Source organism: Drosophila miranda (assembly GCF_003369915.1).
Source record: "Drosophila miranda strain MSH22 chromosome Y unlocalized genomic scaffold, D.miranda_PacBio2.1 Contig_Y2_pilon, whole genome shotgun sequence".
Classification (NCBI taxonomy): domain Eukaryota; kingdom Metazoa; phylum Arthropoda; class Insecta; order Diptera; family Drosophilidae; genus Drosophila; species Drosophila miranda.
Genome location: NW_022881614.1, coordinates 11,662,929 through 11,678,248, shown reverse-complemented (window position 1 = coordinate 11,678,248; position 15,320 = coordinate 11,662,929). Strand labels below are relative to the sequence as shown.

At 45.2% G+C, this 15,320-nt stretch overlaps 1 pseudogene; it reads right to left on the bottom strand.

Moving 5' to 3' along the window:
- Window positions 1-2,599: 2,599 nt before the first annotated feature.
- Window positions 2,600-9,868, bottom strand: LOC117185960 (annotated as a pseudogene).
- Window positions 9,869-15,320: the final 5,452 nt, after the last annotated feature.

Sequence of the window (15,320 nt, the reverse complement as noted above, 5' to 3'; positions counted from 1 at the left end):
GGACGAAAATCTGTTGCATCCACAATATTGAGGATACGAGAAAACTAAAAACGCAGAATCATAGATAATGATCATATATATCAGATTGCTGAATCTGGATCAGATCAAATCATTTTTATAGCCAAAAGGAACAAATCAATTTGCACTGGCTACGCAGCACCCAACGTCACGCTCAGACTGATTTTCTGTCTCTCTCGCACGCACTCCTTGTCGTGTCGTTTAATATTAGCGGCGTCTGCCGGAGGAGAGCCATACTGACTTAGTATCGGGTATAACTGTAGAGTTGCGGTCTCCGCAGCAACTCACAACGTTCCCCCTCGTTTTATTTAGGAACCACGGTTTGGATGATGTTGAGGGGAAAAGCGAGCAGTAACCTCGGTGCTTGATACTAGCAAACTCGGCGTATTCTCTCTCCCATTCTGATTTTAAGATTCTGTGTATTTCGCACATAGCGTCTTTAAGGTTCCATTTAACCGCTGTGTATTTTCCTCGTCTGTGGGCTTCTTTGGCTGCTGCGTCAACTGAAGTGTTCTGAGGGATGTTAGCGTGTCCGGGAATGTAGTTGTTTGAGATGCCAAGCTTTTTTGGCACCTATGTTCTTCAAAAATGAAAAGAGATTTTGGGTTAAACTTTATAATTCGTATTTAATCTTGGTGGCTTAGCGGAAGCCGATTGCTTGCTATTGCCAGATAAACTTTATGCGAGATCGATATGCAACCAATGCGCAGAGGGGTTAGATCAAAGTGATTGCCGAAGTGGCGGCAGCAGATTAAAGTAGTTGCCGAAGTGGCGGCGGCAGAGAGCCCCTTTAGCGGGAGAGCGCAGCAGCTCTGCAGAACGTCAACGTTTAACAACATAGGCGGCTCTCTCTGCTCATACAATAATAATGTTAAAGTTACGGTTATTCTTCAGCGGCTGGCCCGAACAGTAGTGAACCTCTACAGTTCTTAGATGTGGATTTTGTTGGATCTTTTCTCTGATTTTGTAGGCGATAGAGTTATCCTGAATGTTCTTCGCCAGAATGAGGGCCCCGTTTCTGCTGTCTGTCAGGAGCGCGACACGAGGAAAATTGTACAAAATAGCATGGTCTAATGCCTTCTCGATAGCAAGGAGCTCGGCGGACAACGAGGAAAGGGTTTTGTGCGTGTAAATAGCTATCTAAAAGACCTGTCCTATCGCGCAGGAAAGCGGCGCTGGAATGCCCATCTGCGACTGACCCATCCGTTTAATAGATTTCAAAACCACCCTTTGTCGGCTGATCCTTCTTTTCCCCGTGGAGCAGCATGATACCTGCCTGGTCTATAGCGTGCTTGTTGGGTGCAGAACCCTTGAAAAATTCTAAGTCGGAGCTAATTTTAGTGCAAAACGAAGCTGTGTTCTCGAAAACCTCAACTCTATCTATTATGCTGCCAAACTCCCGATATGCCTTAGCGTAGCCCGTGTTTAAATCCCTATTTGCTGACACTGTTTCACTTGCTGGGAGATTAAATGCAAACACCTTAACCAACTCTTTCGCCGCCAGGAATCTCATCCTGTAGTCCGGGGGAAGTTCTCCTGCCATGTGATATATGATAGGAACGGGAGTGCAGATTATCAGACCCAGCGACTTTCTGAGGTGATGGTTGCAGTGGGATTTGATTTTGGCCAAGGCAGATTTGGACAGGTTGCAGAATGATGAGCACGCGTACTCTAGCCTACTTCTGACAAATGCCTTGTAAAATATAAGCCCTCTTTTGGGGCTGATACCATAGTGACACCCACTGAGTAATCTGAGAAACGCACAGTTTCTGTTCGATTCCGAGATGGCCAGATCAATGTGACCAGAGGCTGAGTTGTTTGCTGAGATAGTCCTGCCTAGGTATTTGATCTGCTCTACTTGTCTGATCTCAACTCCTTGATGCGAGATATTTATCGGAGCTCTACGATTGTTGAAGTAAATCACTTTAGACTTCACCGGATTGAATGACAGGTTTAGCCTATTGCATTTGTCATTCAATCCTTTCTCACCCTTAGTTGCAATCTCTTTGACCTTGTACAAATACACACAACGAAACACTTACTCTGGTACTCGGGAGTGGTTCTCTTTGCTTAAAGCGTAGCTTAAGAGAACTTGCGAGTCGTTTTTGGTGTTGTCCGAGCGGAGAGCAGAAACTGTGCTGATGTGAGCGTTGAGTTGAGGCCTTGTGTCGAGCGATGATGTGCAGCAACAGAACGATCGTTGTCTTCTTGGTCTCTGCTTTGCACGAGAGAGAGGCTGCTGTCTAACCGTCGGCTTGCGTTGCCCTTTGTGTGCTGCAGTGAGGCTACTGTCCAGGCGCAAAGCTATCGTCCGATCTTCTTTGTCCCTGCTTCGTGCGAGAGATAGCGGCCGCTGGATAAACCGTTGGTTTGCGTTGTGTTTGCCGTTTACAGTTGCAGCCGGTAAAATATGGTTTTATCTGTACATTTAACTGAACGCGGAACGAGGTAGAATCATATGCGAATAGTACGAATTAAACGCAGTTCCCCTCATGGGCCACCAAAAATGTTGTGAAATCCTCGATACGAGCTTTCAATGTTGAGCAGAAAATGCTCTGGGGAATCTTTGCGTTTAATAATGTACTACACGATGTAGAAAATTTGAGATTTATTCATTTGGACTTCAATCAACTTAAACTTTAATCGTAATCGCGTATAGGGTACAGTTTAATGGGTAATACGGGTTTAAGCGCGGCCGGCTGCAACTGCTTGATTGTCGCTGTGATTTCGTCGACACGCAAACGAAGAATGTTCTTGGTGATCGGAGACGAGGTTACGCCGCCCTAGCATGAGACGAAGCCGTTCTCCGAGTGGGCAATCGCAGTTAGAGAGCTCTCACTCTCTTTTGCAGTTTAACCTTAGAAAACCGTCCACGCAGTGGACCGGCCGTCGCCGTGACTGTGCGTGGCAATCTTTCCAAAGATGCTAAGGTAAAGTGGATTGTTTTAGTTATGGTCTCTGTCTGTTGGACTTCGAAAGTTCTTCATGCATCTCAGCTATGAGGTAATAAATGAATGTAAAGCAACAAAGGACGAACTGCGTATGTGTGTGTGGGGTGTGAGAAGAGTGTGGTTTTGTGGTGAAACAGAAACCAAATCAAAAGAGCAGTGTGTGGGGCGTAGATCAGAGGGTGTAGGGTGTCTTTCATATGAAGCATTTCCAACTTGGGTCCGTGCACAAACTGAAGGACAATAACTTATGATGATAATATCGAAATGAAATAAAGTCTGCGGGTGGGTTCTGGTTCTGATCAGTATCGGCTACAGGCGTTCATACAAGTGTATATCCAAGCTACAGGACTCACCCGCGGCATCTGCACCGCTTGTTGGAGATGGTGCCAATGCCCGGCGCAATCATCACAATGCAGCATTGACACTTTTGTGCAAAGTTGCCCGGCAAGCTGCTGCTGCGAAATCTATGGCGCAGTGCATCATTTTAGGTTGCGGTTGAGGTTGCGGATGCGGTTACGGTTGCCGTTGCATTTACAGATTTTTCGAGAGTACATTAACAATTACACAAATTACACAAAACGAAAGCAAAAGCCAAAGCAAAACAATCAAGTGAGAGACAGAGTAAACGAGAGACAGATTAACGATTAATAAAGACTCGGGGTATACAATGTCCAATTGGCGCAGTGATTTGAGTTGGTGGAGAGAATAGGTAGGAGTTCGAGTGGTTAAGAACAGAATGAACCGAATGGGTATCGCTTGTCGTGGGTACAGGTATTGTCCTGGGCCGGTACTTACTTGGTGCCCAGACTGCGGCACTTGCGATGGCCGGGTACAAACTTTGTGCCGCTGGCCATGCGCATGGAGCCAATGGTTTTGGCTGGCGAGAGATTCAAACAGCCCAGGGCCGGTGTGACGGTTTCCACATTGAACGACTCCTTGGAGCTGCAGGACGACGAGCTAGGGCCTGAGGGCGATGCGGGTTCCAGATTCAGTGAACGTCTAGGAGGAGATCACAAGAACGTTCTTTAAATGCATACAATATGTATGTAGATTGATTTTACTTGTACTGATCCTCCTCGAATATATTCTGCAGCTCCTCGATATATCGTATAGATGTGAGATACTTCTGCGTGGACTCATGCGGCTGCAGCTGCTTGTAGTCCGACTGCTAATAGTTTGAAATGACACGGAGTATGTTGTTCATCTTGTTTCGACGCTGCTCGGCCTCCAGCCCACCCTTGTGCGGGTGCGCCAGATCGATGTAGATCAAATCGGTGAGAAAGAGTCCCAGATAGGGTATTCAGGGCAGGCGTAGGCTCTCCAGGTAGGCCCGCAGATTGGCCCAATTGTCCTGATCGCTGAATATGTCACTGAGCCGATCAAACGACTGACGATCCTTCTTGGACAGACAGGCCCACGTCTTCTTCAGCCGATAAATGCTGGCGCTCTGCATGGCCGAGATTATGGCGAACAGCGAATGGAGGTTGTTCAACTCGTGCATCTTCTTGGCCACCTAGAGAGAGTCAAACGTGGCTGATTATTCGACCGAAGATTCGGTTGAAGGATCCTCTCCCATACCTTGATGAAATGCGTCATTATCTCCGCTCGCTGCTTGGGCTGTTCGCCGTTTAACATCTCTTGCACTGTCCAGAAGCTCGTGTGGTTGAAGCGCTTGGTGAAGGCCACAATGTTCGGCGTGACCACATGCTTGTCCTTCTTTGTCCAGGCACAGCTGCCCAGCTCATCCGGCTGAATCAAGGCGAAGACCGGAAAGTCTAGCAGCGTGATTTGGTTGGCCAGAACATCGGCGGGCACTCGCAGGGCGCTCAAGATGACCGCATCCAACTGCTTGATGGAGCCATGGGCCGGCAGGCTCTGCAACTTGGAGGACGGTGCTGCCGAGGCCCTGGAATCGAGAAATTTCTGTAAGAAGTGAGTCAATGCACAGTAGGCCAGCGATCCCATTTTTTGACGTAAATTAAAATAATAAAGCTAGAGGCTTCAAATTTTGTACACAAAATATTATCGACGTATATATATATATATCTTAATTTTAGACCGATCCGACCACGCTCACACCAAACGCCCATAAAAGAAAAGATTCGCTAATATTGATTTTTAACACGTAGTCCATTATGATAGAATATGTTATTAAAATTCTTAAAAATTTATATTTTTACACTTAAACTTAATACTTAGAGGGGGATGAATGTTGAAGTTTTTCAAAGTACAACGAATTTATTATTAATCTTCTTCTACATCTATTTCTATTGAAAATGAATTTTCATTATCGGAATCCGAAGCATTATTGTTATAAAAAATATTTTCAAAACATGGTGTTTCTAAAAGTTCAATAACAGCTTTCGGCAATGGATCCTTTTTATTTCCACCCAATCTTTTTGTCAGATAGATGCTCGATACAAGAGGATCAGAGGAATCCATTGCTCTTTGGAAAACATCTGTCATATTGTTGCGTCGTCAATCCTTTCGAGCATGTAATCGTCTGTCACTCTTATAGTATTTATTGCGTGCTTCCGAAGCGTTTTCTCCAAGAACACCTACTGGCAGTACTGATGCTTCTATTATTTGGAAACCGTGAATTAAAACTTTATGAACTGTTGCCGACATCGGAAACCATGAGTACAAGGACATATATAGTGTAACTATTTCTTGACAATATTTATACCCGATACTAAAAAGGAGTATTGGGGTATATTAGATTTGTGGTAAAAGTGGATGTGTGTAACGTCCAGAAGGAATCGTTTCCGACCCCATAAAGTATATATATTCTTGATCAGCATCAATAGCCGAGTCGATTGAGCCATGTCTGTCTGTCCGTCTGTCCGTCTGTCCGTCCGTCCGTCTGTCCGTCTGTCCATCCGTCCGTCTGTCCGTCCCCTTCAGCGCCTAGTGCTCAAAGACTATAAGAGCTAGAGCAACGATGTTTTGGATCCAGACTTCTGTGATATGTCACTGCTACAAAAAAATTTCAAAACTTCGCCCCGCCCACTTCCGCCCCCACAAAGGACGAAAATCTGTGGCATCCACATTTTTAAAGATACGATAAAACCAAAAACGCAGAATCGTAGAGGATGACTATATGTTCTAGAGTTTAAAATCTCAACCAGATCGTATAATTATTATAGCCAGAATCAAGAAAACAATTTCATTCTTTCTCGCTCTGTCTCTCTCTAACACACAGGTTTCATGGTCGGCTTTGCCAATTGCAAAATATGAGTTCAAGGATCTCAGAACCTATAAGAGCCAGAGCAACCAAATTTGGTATCCACACTCCTGTGATATCGGACCTTGACCGTTTCTTGTCCAAATTTCGCCACACCCCCTTCCGCCCCCGCAAAGGACGAAAATCTGGGGCATCCACAAATCTCAGAGACTATTAAGGCTAGAGTAACCAAATTTGGTATCCGCACTTCTGTTAGATCTCACTATAAAACGTATATCTCAGAATTTCGCCCCACCCCCTTCCGCCCCCACAAAGGACGAAAATCTGTTGCATCCACAATATTGCAGATTCGAGAAAACTAAAAACGCAGAATCATAGATAATGACCATATCTATCACTGCTGAATCTGGATCAGATCGGATCATTTTTATACCCAAAAGGAAGAAATCAATTTGCACTGGCTACGCAGCGCCCGACGTCACGCTCAGACTGATTTTCTGTCTCTCTCGCACGCACTCTTTGTCGTGTCGTTTAATATTAGCGGCGTCTGCCGGAGGAGAGCCATACTGACTAAGTATCGGGTATAACTGTAGAGTTGCGGTGTCCGCAGCAACTCACAACGTTCCCCCTCGTGTATTTTTTTGTAAATACGCTGCAATTGAATGGGATTTCCTTTTTTCTTGATAGAAGCATATGGAAATGCCTGGGAAGATGCGAATCCCGCACGATTAGAATGGAATCTGCTCTCAGTTCGAATAGAATAGAAGGAAATGCGAAATAGAATTTAGTGCCATTACCGTATCCATTCCCAACTGACTTTTCCTCTTCCGTCTTTGGTTATCGTCTCTCTGTGGCGTGCTCTCTTTACCGCACCCCCACAACGCCACACACTCATCTCTAATCATTTTTTTTCGGCCATATCTGAATCGGGTAATTCCATTTGGTCCACTGAGCAACGCAAAATAATCGAAGGAACCGCAGACGCAGATACAGACACAGATCCCCAGTGACAGCCGCGACAGCATGGCGAAGGCGATGCCAGGGGGGCTATGTGTGGACGTCATTGCATTTGATCAGCTTTTCTTTGAAATGATTATAGCTTAATTGGGCAGGGCATGGCAGATAGAATTCAAACTATCTATCATTCTCAGCGTTGCAGTGGAAGTCTAGAGAATGACCGGCATTCAGAGAAGGGAGATAGATACATACCTACTTGTACTTCGTAGGCCCGTAGTTAAATTTGGGTTTATTTCCAGGGCCCGTGCTCAGCGAGTTCATTGAACCAAGCGGAAAACCAATTTCGGCTTTGGCTTTGGTGACTCGTTTTCAAAACAAGACAAAACTTTCCGCTGGCCGTTGCAGCCATAGCCTTTATCAGTGGTGCGAGTGTGTGTCTGTGTGTGCAGCATATTGTTGCACCCCCAAAAAGCCAGTCGACCACACGACTGCTACCATAAAAGAGCAACGCAGAGCGGACCAGGCCGGGCCAGGTCTTCCTATTGCTTCCGCGCGCTCCGTGCTCGTGACTCACATAGCCTATTCCATTCAATTGGAAATTGGGCAGCGAAGCGTGCCAGAAGCTGCCGCCTTTCCGCTGGTCGTGCAACACAAAGTCCCCTTCAGCGCCTAGTGCTCAAAGACTATAAGAGCTAGAGCAACGATGTTTTGGATCCAGACTTCTGTGATATGTCACTGCTACAAAAATATTTCAAAACTTCGCCCCGCCCACTTCCGCCCCCACAAAGGACGAAAGTCTGTGGCATCCACAATTTTAAAGATATGAGAAAACCAAAAACGTAGAATTGTAGAGAATGACCATATCTTTAAGACTGCGGAATCTGAATTGGATCGTATTATTATTATAGCCAGCATCAAGAAAACAATTTCATTTTTTCTCGCACTGTCTCTCTCTAACACACACGTAGCATAGGCGGCTTTGCTTAGAGTAAAACATTAGCGCCTAGATCTCAGAGACTACAAAAGCTAGAGCAACCAAATTTGGTATCCACACTCCTAATATATCGGACCGAGACGAGTTTGTTTCAAAATTTCGCCACACCCCCTTCCGCCCCCGCAAAGGACGAAAATCTGGGGATATTCAAAAATCTCAGAGACTATTAAGGCTAGAGTAACCAAATTTGGTATTCGCACTCCAGTTAGATCTTACTATAAACATGTATCTCAAAATTTCGCCCCACCCTCTTCCGCCCACACAAAGTACGAAAATCTGTTGCATCCACAATATTGCACATTCGAGAAAACTAAAAACGCAGAATCATAGATAATGACCATATCTATCAGACTGCTGAATCTGGATCAGATCAGATCATTTTTATAGCCAATAGGAACAAATCAATTTGCAGTGGCTACGCAGCGCCCGACATGACGCTCAGACTGATTTTCTGTCTCTCTCGCACGCACTCTTTGTCGTGTCGTTTAATATTAGCGGCGTCTGCCGGAGGAGAGTTATACTGACTTAGTATCGGGTATAACCGTAGAGTTGCGGTGTCCGCAGCAACTCACAACGTTCCCCCTCGTTTTTAAATAGTTTTGCATCAATTGACAGCTGGCAGGAAATCGCAATTAAAATATTTTGAAAATATGTGATGAGAGACTCATCAAGACCTAAGATTTGAGCGAATAGCTTAGGTTTTGAAAAGGCTTTTCTTGCTGTGTTGCCGTCGTTGGTGTTTCCACTTCCATTTTGTTTAGACTTGTCGACATGTAGAGCCATATTCCTCCACATCTTCTCCTGTATGAGCTTTTTCTTTTTCGCCATTTCTTTTTTTCCATTTTCATCTCTAACTTACGAGTCCAGTTCTATAAGCAATTTTAATTTAAGCACAAATTTGTTTAATATAATAACTCTACATACCCTGGCCTTTCTTTTCCATTACTTTGATTTCAGTTTTTGAACTTAGTTTCAATTTGGTAAGCTCTCAAAGTAAACAAACAGTTTCCCGCGTTTTTTACTATCGATTGCAGCTTATCAAACAGCTGACTTTAAAACGTTGCAAAAAGGCCAAGGATGCATTAAAACAAAAAAGATTTTAGATTTTTTTTTAATTAATGTATATACTAATTAAATGTTAAATTAAAATTAAGTTTCATTGACATGCTTTTTTTCGAATTAACGTCGAAAAATGGGGTCGCTGGCCCACAGTGCAATGGTTGTGGGTGGTTCACTTACGCTATGCTGTAGTAGCATCCCGGCGAGTCTGGCGAGGAGGAGAAACTGTTGAGGCATCCGATGGAGTTCTTGCGTCGCGTGCTCTTGATGTTCAGCGTTTTGCTGGCCTGATGCTGCATCATCTGAGGCTCCACCTGGTGCTCCTTCGGGCTCTTCTCCTGCCGCAAGCAGGCCATTGTATGCGCATTTCCATTCGGACTCCGCTGCTTGGTCAGTCGAGGCGGCTGCTGCTGCGACTGCATGGATAGCGGCGTAGCAGGAGCGGGGGAGTTCTGTCTGAACTGCAACTGCGTAGAATACGCCTGCCCAGCGTATCCATTATAGTCGGTTGTTGGTTTTCTGCTCAACTGAGGGATTCGCAAACATTAGTCAAAACGTTTTCAATGGGGAATCGAGAAGTCTTACCTCCGAGTAGCGCAGATTATCCATGGACAGATCGCGTGAGATTTCCGAGTATCGCATCATGGCAACCAGCGGACGTGGGACTTGGACAACACAAACAGACTGCAATAAACGACGGGACTTCTAAGTATAAACTTTCCGATTGAGTTCGCTCTGTGATAAAGTTTCGAATGGATCCGCTGTTATACCCTAGCGAAGGAGTGTTTAGTGATTTACAAGACTTCTCGGACATCAACTATGATCGCTGTAGATCCAAATATCAAAGGATCGATCTGCAAGGGTATGCACAGCTTCGGGCGACCGTTTTCCTTTCTTTCCACGCGCTTACTGAAACCGAAGTTTGTTTTGCTGTGGCACGGTGTTGTTCTGCATTGTGGCTTTTGTGTTGCACGACCAGCGGAAAGGCGGCAGCTTCTGGCACGCTTCGCTGCCCAATTTCCAATTGAATGGAATAGGCTATGTGAGTCACGAGCACGGAGCGCGCGGAAGCAATAGGAAGACCTGGCCCGGCCTGGTCCGCTCTGCGTTGCTCTTTTATGGTAGCAGTCGTGTGGTCGACTGGCTTTTTGGGGGTGCAACAATATGCTGCACACACAGACACACACTCGCACCACTGATAAAGGCTATGGCTGCAACGGCCAGCGGAAAGTTTTGTCTTGTTTTGAAAACGAGTCACCAAAGCCAAAGCCGAAATTGGTTTTCCGCTTGGTTCAATGAACTCGCTGAGCACGGGCCCTGGAAATAAACCCAAATTTAACTACGGGCCTACGAAGTACAAGTAGGTATGTATCTATCTCCCTTCTCTGAATGCCGGTCATTCTCTAGACTTCCACTGCAACGCTGAGAATGATAGATAGTTTGAATTCTATCTGCCATGCCCTGCCCAATTAAGCTATAATCATTTCAAAGAAAAGCTGATCAAATGCAATGACGTCCACACATAGCCCCACTGGCATCGCCTTCGCCATGCTGTCGCGGCTGTCACTGGGGATCTGTGTCTGTATCTGCGTCTGCGGTTCCTTCGATTATTTTGCGTTGCTCAGTGGACCAAATGGAATTACCCGATTCAGATATGGCCGAAAAAAAATGATTAGAGATGAGTGTGTGGCGTTGTGGGGGTGCGGTAAAGAGAGCACGCCACAGAGAGACGATAACCAAAGACGGAAGAGGAAAAGTCAGTTGGGAATGGATACGGTAATGGCACTAAATTCTATTTCGCATTTCCTTCTATTCTATTCGAACTGAGAGCAGATTCCATTCTAATCGTGCGGGATTCGCATCTTCCCAGGCATTTCCATATGCTTCTATCAACAAAAAAGGAAATCCCATTCAATTGCAGCGTATTTACAAAAAAATACACGAGGGGGAACGTTGTGAGTTGCTGCGGACACCGCAACTCTACAGTTATACCCGATACTTAGTCAGTATGGCTCTCCTCCGGCAGACGCCGCTAATATTAAACGACACGACAAAGAGTGCGTGCGAGAGAGACAGAAAATCAGTCTGAGCGTGACGTCGGGCGCTGCGTAGCCAGTGCAAATTGATTTCTTCCTTTTGGGTATAAAAATGATCCGATCTGATCCAGATTCAGCAGTGATAGATATGGTCATTATCTATGATTCTGCGTTTTTAGTTTTCTCGAATCTGCAATATTGTGGATGCAACAGATTTTCGTCCTTTGTGGGGGCGGAAGGAGGTGGGGCGAAGTTCTGAGATATACGTTTTATAGTGAGATCTAACAGAAGTGCGGATACCAAATTTGGTTACTCTAGCCTTAATAGTCTCTGAGATTTGTGGATGCCCCAGATTTTCGTCCTTTGCGGGGGCGGAAGGGGGTGTGGCGAAATTTGGACACGAAACGGTCAAGGTCCGATATCACAGGAGTGTGGATACCAAATTTGGTTGCTAGGTTCTGAGATCCTTGAACTCATATTTTGCAATTGGCAAAGCCGACCATGAAACCTGTGTGTTAGAGAGAGACAGAGCGAGAAAGAATGAAATTGTTTTCTTGATTCTGGCTATAATAATTATACGATCTGGTTGAGATTTTACACTCTAGAACATATAGTCATCCTCTACGATTCTGCGTTTTTGGTTTTATCGTATCTTTAAAAATGTGGATGCCACAGATTTTCGTCCTTTGTGGGGGCGGAAGTGGGCGGGGCGAAGTTTTGAAATTTTTTTGTAGCAGTGACATATCACAGAAGTCTGGATCCAAAACATCGTTGCTCTAGCTCTTATAGTCTTTGAGCACTAGGCGCTGAAGGGGACGGACAGACGGACGGATGGACAGACGGACAGACGGACGGACGGACAGACGGACAGACGGACAGACAGACATGGCTCAATCGACTCGGCTATTGATGCTGATCAAGAATATATATACTTTATGGGGTCGGAAACGATTCCTTCTGGACGTTACACACATCCACTTTTACCACAAATCTAATATACCCCAATACTCCTTTTTAGTATCGGGTATAACAAGCAGATATACGGCTACTCGTACGGGGGCGAGTATGTGGAGGGATATAGATAAAATGAAAACAAATTGGGGGGAACGAAACAAAAACAACCGACAAAAGCCCAGAAAAGACAAAAGGCGAACACAAATTATATACATATGTATGTACATATATTCCAAAATGCCAGACGACTGCCTCAAGTTTTTGAGCAAATGGACTTTATTGCCTATTGAACTATTCGCTCAACACACACAAATACTCGTATCTCATTCTGATGGGATGGGATGGGTCGAGTCTGTGTCCGAGTCCGAATATACCACAAATTACGGATATGTGTATCTGCCAATCTGTGCGAATTTCGTTCAGAGTTCTTTTCGGTTATGGCTCGGAAAAGAGAACACATTTATAGTAGATATCAAATTATAGCAATTAAAGCCAAGCCAAACAATAAACGTTCTTCATGTGGGCCTGGCCTGTCTATCTGTTAAGATTTCCCTCTTAAATGTCTGAAAGACAGATCTGCTTTAATGCGAATTTCGTAAACTTTCAGATCCAGCGGATTTATGTGATACAGATAAAACGAGGGGGAACGTTGTGAGTTGCTGCGGACACCGCAACTCTACAGTTATACCCGATACTAAGTCAGTATGGCTCTCCTCCGGCAGACGCCGCTAATATTAAACGACACGACAAGGAGTGCGTGCGAGAGAGACAGAAAATCAGTCTGAGCGTGACGTCGGGTGCTGCGTAGCCAGTGCAAATTGATTTGTTCCTTTTGGCTATAAAAATGATTTGATCTGATCCAGATTCAGCAATCTGATATATATGATCATTATCTATGATTCTGCGTTTTTAGTTTTCTCGTATCCTCAATATTGTGGATGCAACAGATTTTCGTCCTTTGTGGGGGCGGAAGGGGGTGGGGCGAAATTTTGAGATATACGTTTTATAGTGAGATCTAACAAAAGTGCGGATACTAAATTTGGTTACTCTAGCTGGTTGCTGTAGCTCTTATGAGTTCTGAGATCCTTGAACTCATGTTTTGCAATTGGCAAAACCGACCATGAAACCTGTGTGTTAGAGAGAGACAGAGCGAGAAAGAATGAAATTGTTTTCTTGATTCAGTATAAGGCCTGCAATTGTATTTAAATAAAATACAATGCCATACATATTTCTATACATATGTATGCTCATACATATGTTTGTGTGCGGGGGATTGGGGTAATCATATGTGCCTGAGGAAACTTAGCATTAATATTCTTTTTTCTCCTCTCTGGCTGCTGGCGTTTTCCATTGATAAATTCTTTTGGCCCCTTCGTGTGTGGGTGGGTGTTGCTCTGGAATTTGCGCCGGCGGCTACGACATGTGATTGCCCATCAAAAGAATCTGCAGTTCAGCTCTGCTTGACCCTCAGACTTCGCTGCGGGGCCAAAGATCTCTGGAGCCGCTTTCTTAATGCATAGTTCGAGCTGGCAGCACAGTTTTTACAAAATATTTTATGCATGTAGTATCTCTCGTACTTATACAATATGGATAATGGCGGGCAAGGTCAGCGGTGAGTGGCTGTCGCCAGTGATCTTCGCTCGGCTCGTCGTTTCATTCTGCTGTCAAGTTCAACAACCGCCCGAAGAGATTTGCGATTAAAAATGAAATATTTGTGCATTAATTTCCATTTGACTCAATCAACCTTCGACACCGACTGCCAGAGAAGACATTGGAATATCAGGGGGTGGCGGGATGCTATTCAAGTGGGAAAACATTTAGCTAATCTTTCATTGAGAACTAGTGGCGTTATCATCCGACCATAATCCACTCGGCGGCACACTCGGGGCTCCAGGGCAAGTGGCAGCCCGTAGAAAACTATTCACACACACGCTCGCGCACATGCACTCGACTAACGCACACTTCGATGGAGGAATACAGGTAATTACGGTCGGTCGCTGGTGGGTAACAACAAGAGAGAAACTACGAGTACAAATGAAAAGTGCAAAACTGAACAACAACCAGAAAGGAAGCCCACGCTTGGGCGGACCGAAGCTAGAGATACCCTTGGGGCACCGATCGTTTCTGAATTATGTGTGTTTGTGTGTACAATAATATCTTGGTTATCCGATCGTAGCAGTTCCGCATTTAATAAGGGTTTAATAACTGGTTTTGGCAGAACAGATCAAGAATACAGAGAATACATATACATACATATGTACATATGAGTACCCTTATTAATCGCAGGGTCGGACATGTGTCGGCTTGCAGCATTGCAAAGTTCTGGGAATAATCATGATACCCCCGCGTGAGAGTGCACAAAAACAAAGCTGGGGCCCACAAGGAAGGCCAAGCAATTGAGCTGAGGTTTCTTCTTTCTCGCATTTTGTTTTTGTTGGTTTTGCGGCTTATGTGATCCGCGCTTCCAAAGTGGGTCACTTGCAGGCACCCAGTGAGCAGCTCAGGTCCCATCCCGGCCTAGAAATGAACCATTTACCCATTTCTTTCCGAGTGGCTGTACTTAAGCCAGAACAAAGGCAATTGGAAGCGAGAGGTAGGGAGACGGATGGAGAGGGCCTTAAAATGGCATGTCAGCATCTCACATCTTGCAACGATGCGAGGGCAGGCAGAAACATCTGTCGCTGCTGCTGCTGGGACTCACATCCTGTTGAACAAGTATCCGTGGGCCAAAGAAACGCAACAGCAACAACAGCTGGAAAACATTTAAATTCGAATTTCGAGAAGGGGCCTTGCTAAGCGTGCTAGTGTGTGTGTATGATAGTAGCATTTGCTTATCACATGATCTAACGCTAAAGGAAGTGTCAAGTCAAGCAATGCGGGTAATGCTTAACGATTTTTATTGATTGCGCTGCTCGGCGACAAACCAAACGATGGATGATTCACAGAGAAGACATACCTTGCTTTCCTACCGGAAGCGGGGGAATGGTGAACACCCCTAACCAAATCGATAGCGCATTGAACACGAAAGCAAACAAACACCCCCCACACACCTTCGCACGCAATTTACCTTCGTTAACGAAAGCCAAGCTCCATTGTATGCCGGGCGTCCACTCCCCATCCCCTGCCACTCGCGCCTTGCCCCGTTTCGTAATCAGCATAGACGCGCG